The sequence below is a fragment of the Acomys minous genome (genome assembly GCF_964271855.1).
Source record: "Acomys minous genome assembly, chromosome: 18".
NCBI classification, from domain to species: Eukaryota; Metazoa; Chordata; class Mammalia; order Rodentia; family Muridae; genus Acomys; species Acomys minous.
The window spans coordinates 14,971,125-14,985,838 of record NC_140501.1 but is presented as its reverse complement, the minus strand read 5'-3'; the positions used below and the strand labels follow the sequence as shown (position 1 = coordinate 14,985,838).

Below are 14,714 nucleotides of genomic sequence, written 5' to 3'. Positions count from 1 at the left end.
AACACTGGCACCCTTTCTTTTTCTATTATTTTACCTTGATGTTACAAATTGTTACATTCATATACAGATGCCAAATCCATCTACTGTCAGAATGTTGTTCATTTCCAAGCCTTTTAACTCTTAATCATGATGGACTGCGTCTTCTGGAACAAGCCAGAACAAGTCCTACTTTACACAATCTCTTATCAAGGGTGTTCACATAAGAGAAAAGTAATTGTTTCTTTTCATTAAATTTCTCTCTCTCTCTCTCTCTCTCTCTCTCTCTCTCTCTCTCTCTCTCTCTCTCTCACTCTGCGTATACATTTTTTTTTTTTTACCACAACACGTATGCTGAAGTCAGAGGACAAAATCCACAGTCAATATTTACATTAACATTGGGGTCTGTATTTAGACTTAGGTCTCCATGTTGTTATGACAGTCACTGTTACCTGATAAGCCATTCCACCAGCTCAAATCTGTTTCTTAAATATGTCAAAGAATGTACTGTTTTGTACTGTTTATGTTTTTCTGTCATGTACTGGGCACTAGACTCAATATCATGGGCATGCTAGGCTTCTCTTAGTACCAGATCCCTAGTATATAAATGTGTGAGAAAAGGACATCAGTAAAGAAGTGAATTATAATGTAGGTAGTATCCTCAAAAACTAATAGGTAAGCTACCAATTTCAACACTATTGTTAATATAGATTAATTCTTTATTGGTATTTTATAAAATATATGCCTTCTAGAAAATATTACAAAATTAATGTTTCAAAATATTTGACTTCAATGTAGCTAAAGTAAGCACATTAAAAATCACGTTATTTAATTAAAAAATTAATGAGAAATGATTATTTAACTGCAACACAGTTTTTCAGACCTTCTTAGAATACAGGAGGCACACAGGTGTTGATGGGACAGTGAGTAACAAGGGGCTAAGGCTGCTCTATCTGAACGAGGCTCTGTCAGATCCTCCATGACTTGTGTCAAGGAGTTACAGATTGGTAAATGCACAGGAAATATTTTGTTAACATTTTCATACAGATTTGCATATAATTGATTTAATTCTTGCTATTTAATATTAAATTCATAGTTTAAAAGAAAAGTTTCTGCTTTACTTATTGTCTTCACTTGTCCATAAATGAAACATTATATAAACAATTACTTTTTTATCGCCTAACAAAAAACCTCTTCAGAATGTGCTAGCGCTCTTTGAAAGATAGTTTAAATATTAGTTAAATGATTTTTATGATAAATTTAGATTACTTATTCTAAAGTATCATTTTACAGTTGTAATAATACTGAATGACAAATTGAGTTAATTTGTCCCTTGGGTTTGAAAATGTTTTGACTATGTCAAAATGAATACAATAAAATGGAATTTAAATAAAGTTGGTGCTTACCAGATGCATGTTGTTTTCAGTCTGCTATCAGTCGACTCCATTGTCCTCTAACATGACTTGTGGATTAGACTAATTAAAAAAACGCTCATTGAATATCCTCTTCAACTAATTACATATGTGTAATCTTTTAAGTTACCCTTATAGTTTTATATTTAAAATATAATAATGAATTTTCTTAGAATTAGCAATTCTAATTCTAATACAAATAAAATTTAGTTTTAAATACTAATAAAACTTAGTATAAGATTGTTATTTTTTAATTACACTTATTTTGTTTCCCATAAACCAACCCATTATAGTGCTTTTGAAAATTATATTTAATTAAATTCAATAATGGCATAAATGTTTTAATACTTATAATTATCAGTTTTAGAGATTTGTTTTAATATTATTTAATAATTATAATTACTTTTATGTATTATATATTTGGAAATAATTGTTTCATTTTTAATATATTTTAAGGTGCCCTTTAATTTTGGAAATATTCGAAATACTCTAAAATATGGAATTTTATCACGTACATATTATTTTATTTGTATAAAATGATATGCAGTACTAGCATATAAAGAACACTCTTCTGATGCCAATTTAAACTTTACTATTATATAGACACAGCTACTCATGGTCTCTGTTTCCCTACTTTGTTACTTCTCCAACACACCTTATACAAAAAGGACAAATATGCACTCTCCTCCAATTCTAAAACAGGTACTATTGCACCATAGCCCATGTGTTTGTGATCAGAAGTAGTCTGACATTTTCAGGGGTTGTGATCTGTTTGGCTGCAGACAGAACTTGGTTCATAGTCCGTATCTATCTGAGCAGATCTTCACCCAGCTAGCAGATACCATCTGGGAGTCAGTCCTGGCTCTACAATTATTTCAAAACTAGCTCACTTCTCTGGCCTCAGTGTTGCTAAAAAAAATTGAATCATCCTGAGTTTGCTAACTTCTAAAAAGGGAGGCACCTGCTTCTTCCTCATTGAAGAGTGTTGCTACTCTGTAAACTAGTATGGCCAGGTGGAAGAAAGGATGAAAAACTTCAAACATTGCTGCTTATGGTCCATAACTCAAAGTACACACACGTTTCTATTAGCATCTTTGTTTACATGTGTGTTAAATACTGACGTATCTGTAATGAATGAAAAGAACTAGGAACTGAAACAGTCCCCAAATGTGTTTGAGACTGTCCTTCCACCCTGCAGTGCTTTTTCTTGATTGCTTTCTTCCTGAGTCTATCTTTATGCATCTGGATAAGTTTGATGATGGAAGATGTTGTTTGGTGAAATTCTATACAGAAAGGGAACTTTTTCAAAACTCTGAGAACTGATAACAAACAATCTCTCATGAAGAACTAAGAGTTCAGACCAACCGCCTAAGGATAACTGATTCCCCAGAACATGAGTAAGTCAACATGTCAAACTTGCACTGACAGCATTTAAAACTGAATGTAGGTTTCAAGAGAATGAGCATCAAACTCCCAAATGAGGCCACTTAGATGCTTAGTCCACATACACTGTGATGTGATAAATATCTTAATATAGTAAAATTTTATTACTTTTGTACTACAATCATTAATTAGCATATGCATGGCATATGGGTAGAATAATTCAACGAATCAAAAAATTTAAACATTGTTTATTTAATCCTACCTTAAATACTTTTATTATTCTTTTTATAGCCACTATTAATATCTGAAATTAAAATGCTGCCACTGTCCAAATGAATTGCTATAGAAGCTTCATGAAGAGTATCCATTTTTGATATGACATTGAAAAATGACATCTTATAAATAAACTGTGCTATCAAATTTTATTTTAACTGTTTTTAGCACTCTAAATTCTTCCAGGTATGAGAAAAATGCCATTTTCAGCTCTCCTTTACCAATGTCGGTTTTGTCCTAAGCATTTCTATGTTAATTCAGGCATATTTTCTTTTATTTATTTCTTAATCTTCAATCCCACTTCAATATCTTTTCAGTAACTTCATGAATTCATGAACTCTTCATGCTATGCCACACATCTTGTTTCTTGACATTTGGATGACATTAAGAAACAACCTAGGGCAAGTGAGATGGCTCAGCTTGTGAGGACAGTTGATTCCAAGGTTGATAACCTAAATTCATTTTCAGCAATAAAAACTAAAGGAGAGATGTGATTCCTTAAGTTTGCTTTCTGAATGTGACAGTTATCTTACGACACAAAGGTACATGTATAAACACATGATGAATTTATCCTTTAAAATTTGAAACAGAAATAATCTAAACTTTTAATGATAAGGATACAGAAACAGAAAATACTTATTTCTAACACTGCCGTTAATATTTTTCCTTAAACATTTTAAAGGTATTAAACAGAAAATCATGGTAATTTACAACAGTGATTACATTGCTGTAACTGACTTGGTGAACTGATACAGGGAGCAACTTAAATAAAATATAAAGATGCATCAGGATGGGATGGGAAGTAAAAAAAATACAAAAAAATAATTTTAAAAAATGAGAAAGAAGTATAGAAATAGACTGCACTATGTGTTTTCATAGGGGCTGTAAACGTATTTAGACAAATTTGGGAACTGAACAAGACAATGCATAAGATTTTAAGTCAGTGAGTATTGATGAAACCAAGGAAATGATGTCTTCCAGACACAGCAGGACTGATATGCATATGGGTTGGCAGAGGATGTGACAATATGCACAGATCCTACACAGGACTACATCTGATAAGGTCCAAGTGCCCCACAGGGGAAAGGAGTAAGGTATCTCATCTCCAAAAAAGATAATGCCCTGAACTGACAACTTGTTGCAAAGAAAAAATAGTTTCCAATGATGGAGCACAACTGGGGATAAAAGAACATTTAAAAAGGAGGTCCTTTTCCCCACGTAGATGGTCAATATAAAACCAACTCAATAGTATTTTTGTACATTCTTTGTGCCTCATATTTCTTGTTTGTGTTTTTTTTAATATTTTTGGTCCTTTGATCATTTATCATGGTTTCTAATAATTGTGTGTGTATGTGTGTGTGTGTGTGTGTGTGCGCGCGCGTGCGTGTGCAGGCCCACAGTATGTATATTTCTTATGCTTTTTTAAACTTAGTTTTTATTGTTTTTCTCTTGTTATTTTGCTTTGTCTTATTTGACCATTTGTTTTTGAAAGGTAAAGAAAAATAAGATGGTGTGGAATTGGGTGAGTGGGTAGGTAGAGAAAATCTGGGGAGATATGGGGGAGGAAATACAGTGAACAGAATAACAAAATATTTTTATAAGAAGTAAAAGGTAAGCCTATAACTACAGTAATTTAGAGTAGCTGTTCCACAAACAGAAATGAAACTGCTAATTTTAGATAATGATTAACTAATAAGAAATGATGTTATTATAGACCTGAACAAAACCAGTACTTGTATTTCCAATCTTGAAATTCTACTGCAAAATAATTAATTATTACATTTTTATGGAACACTCATTACATATAGTTACAAAATATTTATTTTAAATACAACAATGTTAAGAATTAATATCTCTGAATGAACTAATGCATCACAGAATTGCTAATTCTTGTGGGTATATTTTACCTTCCTTTGCATATCAGAACTAAATACATTTGGCAATGAAGATAATGCAAAGAGTTCTTCCTACTGGAATGTTCTTAGAAAACTCAAACTTAAAGATTAAGTAGTCAAAACTTAAATTATACCTGTTGTGTAAACTGGAAAATGAGGCTAAATACATATGAGCAGCAAACAGAAAAAGGTATCAATCAAGTTCTCTCTACAACAACTATAATTCCAAAAGACTTTTGAAAACAAAATCATACATTAAATATCTAATTGTATTGACCTATGTAAAAAGGAAACCAGGATACAGTGTAGCAGGAATTGGGACTAACTTATTAAGGACAACGGAATATCTAAAGCACATTTTGGGGTCAGGATTCTAAATTAGGAATAAAAGATGACTAGGAGAAAAAATGTTCTGTGCCTTGAAAGAAAAATAGCTTCCATTTACAAAAATTTCTAAGATCATATATGGACTGTACATAGCAGAAATCTATTGTATTTGGAAGAGAATAATGCACCACAAACTAGTACACTGCTTTCTTTCAAACATTAAATATAAGCCACAGTGACATGTGGTGTTTTACTACTGTATATTGACTGTTCAATGAGAAGTGTGGTTTTTATGTTTATGAATGTATTTATTTATTTATTTATTATAATATATATCTTACATCCCAATTGTTATCCCCTCACTTGTATCTTCCCTTTTCCACTCCTCCTCCCTCTTCTCCTCTCCTAGACCTGTGAACGGGGCTGTATCCTTCCCTTACATCTGACCACAGCCTATCAGGTCTCATCCTTAAAGCCTGATACCCTTCCTTTGCTTGTCCAGAGGGCCTCCCCACTATGGGTAAGTGATCAAATCACAGACAACAAAGTTCGTATCAAAGGCAATCCCAGCTTTCCCCACAAACTTGGAGAATGAGCCCTTGGTTGGTGCATCAGTTTGCGCAGCTCCCCCGTCTCTGGGTCTAGATCCCATGGCCTAGTCTCCCTGTGTGGCTTCTGAACCTTCTGGGTCCTTCTAGCCTCCTACTCTTCCATATCACTCTCAGCATTCTGCTCAGAGTCCTGCTATAAGTTCCAGCTGCTGTCCAGATCCCCTACTGGTTGGTGTCTCTCAGAGGGCATATACATTGGGCTAAGATCCACTTATAAGTGAGTATATACCATGCATGTCTTTATAGGTCTGGGTTACTTCAATCAGGATGATTTTTTTCCTGTTTCATCCATTTACATATAAATGTCAAGTTATCCTTATTTTTAGTAACTGAGTAGTATTTCATTATGAAAATGTGCCACATTTTCTTTATCCATTCTTCCATTGAGTGACATCTAGGTTGTTCCCAGATTCTATTACGGATAAAGCTGTTAATGAAGAGAGTTGAGGACCTTGTCTTTCAGGTATATGCCTAGGATTTTTACAGCTAGGTCATGAGGTAGTAATATTCCCAATTTTCTGAGAAAGCACCAGATTGATTTCCAAAGTGGTTGGCCAAGTTTGTACACGCACCAGCAATGGAGGAGTGTTCCACTTTCTCTACGTCCTTGCCTTCATGTGCAGTCACTTGAATTTTTGAGCTTAGCCATTTTGGTAGGTGTAAGATGGAATCTCAGAGTGTTTTTATTTGCATTTTCCTGATAACTAAGGACTTTTCTTGGAGGTTAGTCTGCATGCTGTCTCTCTGCCCCATCTGTATTTTCCTGACAGCCCAACCTGTTTGATTAATAAAAAGCCTTCACACCTGGGCAGAATAAATGGGATAAGCATGGCTAAGGTTCCAGGCCTGGAAGAGACAGGGAAAATCTGACCAGAGAGAGATCAGAGGAGAGGAGAGGAGAAGGAATGCCACCATACGTTAGGTGTAGGGGAAGTACACTGCCAGTGTAGATGGAGGATTTTGCCAAGATGTAGAACATTAGCAAATATATTGAATTGTGGATGGGAAGTAGTTTGAGACAAATTATTAGAACCAGTTGGCCCTACTATGGAAAGAAGTTTAGGGGATTAATATCTGCCCTGCCCCAAGTTAACTAAGGCTATTTTAAAATATAACAGGTGTCTGTGTCTTGATTGATTGCTGGTAGGTTAGGAAATACTGCCATAATAATAATTATAGGTCTGATAATAAACATTATTAGGCCATACTGGTAATTAACTATAATAGATATTGAGTATTTCTTTAAGGGTTTAGTGTATTTGGTTTTATGTTACAGTCTTTAATCTACTTTCACTGTAGTTTTGTGCAAGGTGGTAATATGGATCTATTTGCATTTTTCTATATGAAGACATCCAGTTAGACCATTTGTTGAATATACTATCTTTTTTTCATTGTATGGATTTGGCTTTTTTGTAACCATCAAGCGTCCATACGTGTGCGGGTGTTTTCTCAGTCTTTGTTTTGATTCAATGGATCAACCATCATATATCTATGCCAGTACCCTGCTGTTTTTATTACGGTTGTTCTGTGATACAGATTCATATCAGGGATGGAGATTCCTCTGGAAGATCCTTTATTGTACAGGATTCATTCAGCTATTGTGGATTTTTTGTTTTTCAAAATAAAGTTGAGAATTGATCTTTCAAGGTTTGTAAAGAACTGTATATATATTTTGATAGGGATTGCATTGAATCTGTAGATTGCTTTTTGTAAGATGGCCATTTTTACTATGATGATCCTTCCAATCCACAAGCATGGTGGATCTTTCCATCCTCTGGTATCTTCTTCAATTTCTTTCTTCAGAAACTTGAGGTATTTTTATTTTTCATACAGATATTTCACTTGCTTGGTTTGAGTTACATAAAGATACTTTATATTATGTGTGGCTACTGAGAAAGGTGTAGTTTCCCTACTTTCTTTCTCAGCCTATTTCTTGTTTGTATACAGGAGGGATATTTATATTTTGAATTAATCTTTTATCTAGCCACTTTAATGAAGGTGTTTATCAGCTGTAGGAGTTCTGTGGTGAAATTCTGGGGCAATTATATATACTATCATATCATCTGAGAATAATGATACTTTGATATCTTACTTTCTGATGTGGATCACCTTGATGTCCTTTTGTTGTCTTATTGCTCTAGCTAGAACTTCAAGTGCTATATTGGAGATATATGAAGAGAGTGAGCAGCCTTGTCTAGTCACTGATTTTAGCGGGATTTCTATGCGTTTCTTTCTATTTAATTTGATGTTGGCTATCAAAGTAGGCATCTCTGTCTATAAATAATCAAACTCAGGGATGGAATCAATAATTTGGAAACAATGAGAACCATTCAAAAAGTAAAGGAAACCAGGAGATGGTTCTTTCAGAAAATTAACAAGATAGACAAACTCTTAGCCAACCTAACTAAAAGGTAGAGAGACACTATCTAAATCAATAAAATCAGAAATGAAAAGGGAGATATAACAACAGATATCAAGGAAATCCAAAGAATCATTAGGTCATATTTCAAAAGCCTGTGTTCTATAAAATTTGAAAATCTAAATGTAATGGATAATTTTCTTAATAGACTCTACTTAACAAAGTTGAATCAAGATCAGATAAACAAATTAAATAGTCCCATATCTACTATAGAAGTAGAAACACTCATTTGAAGTCTTCCAACCAAAAAAAGCTAAGGGATGGGTGGTTTCAGTTAATACTTCTACCAGATCTTCAAAGAAGAGCTTATACCAATACTCTTAAAACTATTCCACAAAATAGAAATGGAAGGAACTTTTGGAAATTCATTCTATAAGGCAATAGTCACCTTGATACCTAAAACACACAAAGACCCCACACCAAAAGATTATTTCAGACCATTCTGTTTTTAAAAATGTTACAAAAATACTCAATAAAATACTTGCAAATACAGTCCAAGAACACATCAGAAATATCATTCACCATGATGAAGTAGGCTTCATCCCAGTCATGAAGAGGTTGTTCAATTTATGGTAATCCACCAATATAACCCACTATAAAAAAAACTGAAAGAAAATAATCCCATGATCATCTCCTTGGGTGCCAAATATCATGTGATGAAATCCAACATCCTTTTATGATGTTTAATGTCTTGAAGATTTCAGGGATCTAAGGCATATACATAAACATAATAAAGGCTTTGTACAGCAAGCTCATAAGTGTATATTCATTTAAATACATCTGCTACTCTGGCCACATTTATTCTTTATACCCTTTCCATTCTCCATCAGTATTCAACTAGCCTCCTTTTCCCAAGAGTCCTTTTCTATTTTCATACTATATCATCTATCTATGATCTAAGTATGTATGTATGTATGTATGTATGTATGTATGTATGTATGTATGATCTATCTATTATCTATTATCTATCTATCTATCTATCTATCTATCTATCTATCTATCTATCTTTCTATCTATCATCATCTATCTATTATATATCTATCTATCTATCGATCTATCTATCTATCTATCATCTATATATCATCTATCTATCATCTATCTATCTATCTATCTATCTATCTATCTATCTATTATCTATCTATCTATCTATCTATCTATCTATCTATCATCTATCTATTATCTATCTATCTATCATCTATCTATTATCTATCTATCTATCATCTATTATCTATCTATCTATCTATCTATTATCTATCTATCTATCATCTATTATCTATCTATCTATCATCTATCTATTATCTATCTATCATCTATCTATTATCTATCTATCTATCTATCTATCTATCTATCTATCATCTATCTATTATCTATCTATCTATTATCTATCTACCTACCTACCTATCTATCTATCTATCTATCTATCTATCTATCTATCTATCTATCTATCAGCTATCTATGATCTATCTATCTATCTATCATCTATCTATTATCTATCTATCTATCTATCTATCTATCTATCTATCTATCAGCTATCTATGATCTATCTATCTATCTACCTATCTATCTATCTATCTATCTATCTATCTATCTATCAGCTATATACCTATCTATCTCTACACACATGTATATGAATATATACAGAATATTCATCTGGGAACTACATGTAACATAACAAGAAATATTTATCTGAGATTTACTTATTTAATTATATACTTTCTTAATGTTACGATTTTCAGGTTCATACACTTTCTTTAAAAAACCTAAAGGAAAGCTTGATTGTTTGTGGCGAATAAAACTTTATCATGTACCGTCTATCATGTGTCATCTACCTTGACATCTCATGTAAAATGAATCCCCCCACAATTTTAAATTATATTGCTAAAAATGGTTTTAGAGGCAAATAATATCACTTTGAAAACTTAGGATATTTTGGTGTAAGCCTTAGGGGCTCCATGTAAAATCCAAAACATACAGGCTATTGACAGGGCTATTGGTTACTCTTCTCTCTACCAACTGATATTTAGGCTCTGTAGCTTAAGCCAAAAGTAGCATATGTCATCAAACATAGAGAAGTTGAGCTGGTATGTAACTGGAACCTGCACATTTATTGAAATCTGTTCTTGGTTCTGAAATCTATTCCATATACTACAAGAGTGATAAGGTGTCCATTAAACAAGCTATAGCACTGTGACCTGCAATAGTGACTCATCTGTGTGATATATTGGTGAGATAGTTATGGGAGGTAACCGCTTACTTTATGATTGGAGTTAAGACACACAGCAAGAGATGGAACCCATCCCTGAAAGTGAGCAGGTGGAAAAGACTCTGAGACCAGATATATAATAGCTATAGGGGAAAACTAAATAGATTTTTTATTCAAGGAAAGGAGTAATAAAATGACCCCTAATGACATTATGTTATCTCTGTACATAGTTTCTTACTCAGTAATCATCAAAGAAAATTCTTCATGCTGTAGATAGGAAGAAACACAGAGTCTCACTACCCAATAGTGTTCTGATAATGAAAACATTTGTAGCACTTAGTCCTAAATGCAATATTGTCATCAAATTGTTTCTTCAAGACTCAAGTACCCATGTAGATGAGAAAGCAGAAATACTGTAAGAGCCAGAGATGGTAGATGACTCCAAGGGAACTATGTCTCCTAGCTACAACAGGACAGGTACACATTTGAACTCGCAGACGTGGTGGCAACATGCATAGTAACTGAACAGTTTCAAGACAGACAGCATCTGAACACTGAGACATGGCAGTGGACACAGATTTCAATCCCCATGAAATTAAAACCAGTTGGCCAAGGAAAATTAGTGTTTTCCAAGGGAGTCTTACTATTCACACTTCAGGGTAGGTCCTTTGCTTAAGAGTAGTTACACAACACCAAACTAAATCAGTGGGACTTTTGGAGACTTTCTTTGGTCTCATTTTTATTTATTTATTTGGACATTTTTGTTTTGTTATGTTTCCTTATATACTTTGATTTCTGCTCCTGTGGATTTGAAGAAGACTTTTGTGTTTTGGTTTTGTTTGATTTTGGTTTTAATTATTTTATTTGTTTTGATGAAGTTTGAACATAAAATTGGCTGGTTAGAGACATGGTCAGGATCTAAAAGGAATTAGGTTAGAGTATAATTTTAATAACAAAAATATTAAAATTTAAAATAATATCTGTAAACATATCTTAAAACATATATAAACCTATGAAACCCTGTTTCCACAGTGTAAAATTATTTAAAAATATTTGTTTTAGAGCATGTTTATACTCTATAAAGATATTTAAAAATAGAAAATAAAGCAGACTAAGTTTGGGAACATTTTCAGAGAATCAATTCCAAATAAAGAGTTACTATTGGAAATATTGTACAATTATTTGTAGGACCTCATTTCTAAGGCCTAGACAGTTAGCCCCTAAATAGTCTTTTCACTTTTCTAGGTACTATTTCAGGGCTATGCACACCTAGGTGGCCAATAACATATCCACTGAGTTTGATTTTGTTTTCGATTTTATAACTAAGCATACAACACTGGTTGCAATTGTAGGTATAAAATAACATAATTTGAGCATAATACCAGAAGAAGGGACACTTTGGTCTTCGCTTAAGAGGCATGTCATAGTATCACTTCATTAATCCTTTAGGACATGAGACCATAATCTTTCTGTTTCTTGCTTTTAAGATTAAATACCACGATATACAGAAATAAGCAGAATTTACTGAAAATATAATTTTAAAATTACAATTACTTTAGGATATTGCTAAAGACACCTTATATACATTCCTACTTTATAAAGTCATATTTTGCACACTACTACAAATATGTAATAAAATTGGCATTTATTCTTTTTTTTTTAATTAATTTATTCATATTACATCTTGATTGTTAGCCCTTCCCCTGTTTCCTCCCATTCCTCCCTCCCTCCCACTTCCCCCCTTCTCCCCTCCCCTATGTCTGTGATTGAGGGAGACTTCTTCCCCCTATGTATGCTCTAAGATTATCGAGTCTCTTCTTGGTAACTTGCTATCCTTCTTCTGAATGCCACCAGGCCTCCCCATCCAGGGGACATGGTCAGAAAAGGGGCACCAGAGTTCACGTGAGAATCAGATCTCACTCTCCACTCAACAGTGGAGAATATCGTGTTCGTCGGCTAGGTCTTGGTAGGGGTTCGAAGTTTACTGCCTATTTCTCCTTGGCTGGTGCCTTAGTTTGAGGAGGACCCCAGAACCCAGATCTGCCTGTCATAAAGTTCTTCTTGTAGGTTTCCAGGACCCTGTGGGTCCTGTTATTTCCCCATTCTTCCATGCTACTCTCGCCTAAAGTCTCAATAGGATGTCCTCTCCTCTGACCCACTTTCTTGGTAAGTAAGGTTTTTCATGGGACGTATCCCTTGGACTAGTGTTTTGATATAAGTGAGTATATACCGTTTGTCTCTTTTTGCTTCTGGGTGAACTCACTCATTATGATAATTTCTAGGTCAATCCATTTGTCCACAAATTTCGGGAATTCCTCGTTTTTCATAGCTGAGTAATACTCCATAGTGTAAATGTACCATAGTTTCTTAGTCCATTCTTCTACTGAGGGACACTTAGGCTGTTTCCATGTTCTGGCTATTGTGTATAAAGCAGCTATGAACATGGTTGAGCATATGTCCCTGTTGTGTGTTCGAGCATTTTCTGGGTATATTCCAAGGAGTGGGATAGCTGGGTCTTGAGGAAGCCCTATTCCCATTTTTCTGAGAAAACGCCAGATAGCTTTCCAAAGTGGTTGTACTAGTTTGCATTCCCACCAGCAGTGAAGGAGTGTTCCTCTCTCTCCACATCCTCGCCAACATGTGGTGTCATTTGAGTTTTTGATCTTAGCCATTCTGATGGGTGTAAGATGGAATCTCAGTGTCGTTTTGATTTGCATTTCTCTGATGCCTAACGAGGATGAGCATTTCTTTAAGTGTTTCTCAGCCATTTGATATTCCTCTGTTGAGAATTCTCTGTTTAGTTCTAAGCCCCATTTTGCAATTGGGTTGTTTGGTTTTGTGGTGTTTAATTTCTTGAGTTCTTTATATATTTTGGATATTAAACCTTTGTCAGATGAAGGGTTGGTGAAGATCTTTTCCCAGTCAGTAGGCTGTCGCTTTGTTCTCTTGACAGTGTCTGCTGCCTTACAGAAGCTTCTCAGCCTCATAAGGTCCCATTTATTAATTGTTGACATTAAGGCCTGGGCTGTGGGTGTACTGTTCAGGAAGTTGTTTCCTGCGCCTATGTGTCCCAGGCTCTTCCCCACTTTTTCCTCTAACTGAGTTAATGTCTCTGGTTTTAAGTTGAGGTCTTTAATCCACTTGGACTTGAGTTTTGTGCATGGTGACAAATAAGGGTCTAATTGCATTTTTCTACATGTAGACATCCAGTTAGACCAGCACCATTTGTTGAAGATGCTATCATTTTTCCATTGAATAGATTTGGCTTTTTTGTCAAAAATCAAGTGAGCAAAAGTGTGTGGGTTCATCTCCGGGTCTTCAATTCGATTCCATTGATCCACCAGCCTATTACTTTGCCAGTACCATGCTGTTTTAATTACTGTTGCTCTGTAGTACAGCTTGAGATCAGGTATGGAGATTCCTCCGGAGGATCTTTTATTGTATAGGATTGTTTTTGCTATTCTGGGTTTTTTATTTCTCCATATGAATTTGAGAATTAATCTTTCAATATCTTCAAAATATTTTGTAGGTATTTTGATAGGGATTGCATTGAATTTGTAAATTGCTTTTGGTAAGATGGCCATTTTTACTATGTTAATTCTCCCGATCCATGAACAAGGTAAATCCCTCCATCTTCTGATGTCATTTTCAATCTCTTTCTTCAAAGGTTTGAAGTTTTTTTCAAATAAGTCCTTCACTTGCTTGGTTAAAGTTATTCCTAGATATTTTATATTGTTTGTGGCTATCGTGAAGGGAGTAGTTTTCCTAATTTATTCCTCTGCCTGTTTGTCATTTGTATACAGAAAGGCTACTGACTTTTTCGAGTTTATTTTGTATCCTGCCAATTTGCTGAAGGTGTTTATCAGCTGCAGGAGTTCTCTGGTGGAATTTTGGGGATCGCTTATGTACACTATCATATCATCTGCAAATAGGGATAATTTGACTTCTTCCTTTCCCATTTGGATCCCCATGATCTCCTTTTGATGTCTTATTGCTCTGGCTAGAACTTCAAGAACTATATTGAAGAGATATGGGGACAGAGGGCAGCCTTGTCTGGTTCCCGATTTTAGAGGGATTTCCTTGAGTATCTCTCCATTTAATTTAATGTTGGCTGTTGGTTTGCTGTAAATAGCCTTTATTATGTTTAGATAAGTGCCTTGTATTCCCGATCTCTCCAGAACTTTAAACATAAATGGGTGTTGGATTTTGTCAAAT

The 14,714-nt window shown here is 34.3% G+C and overlaps 1 long non-coding RNA gene across 1 annotated transcript in view; it reads left to right on the top strand.

Annotated features, from left to right (window-relative positions):
* Positions 1-14,714, top strand: part of LOC311589190 — a 101,756-nt gene that overhangs the window by 46,553 nt on the left and 40,489 nt on the right. The gene's annotated exons all lie outside the window — the stretch shown is intronic.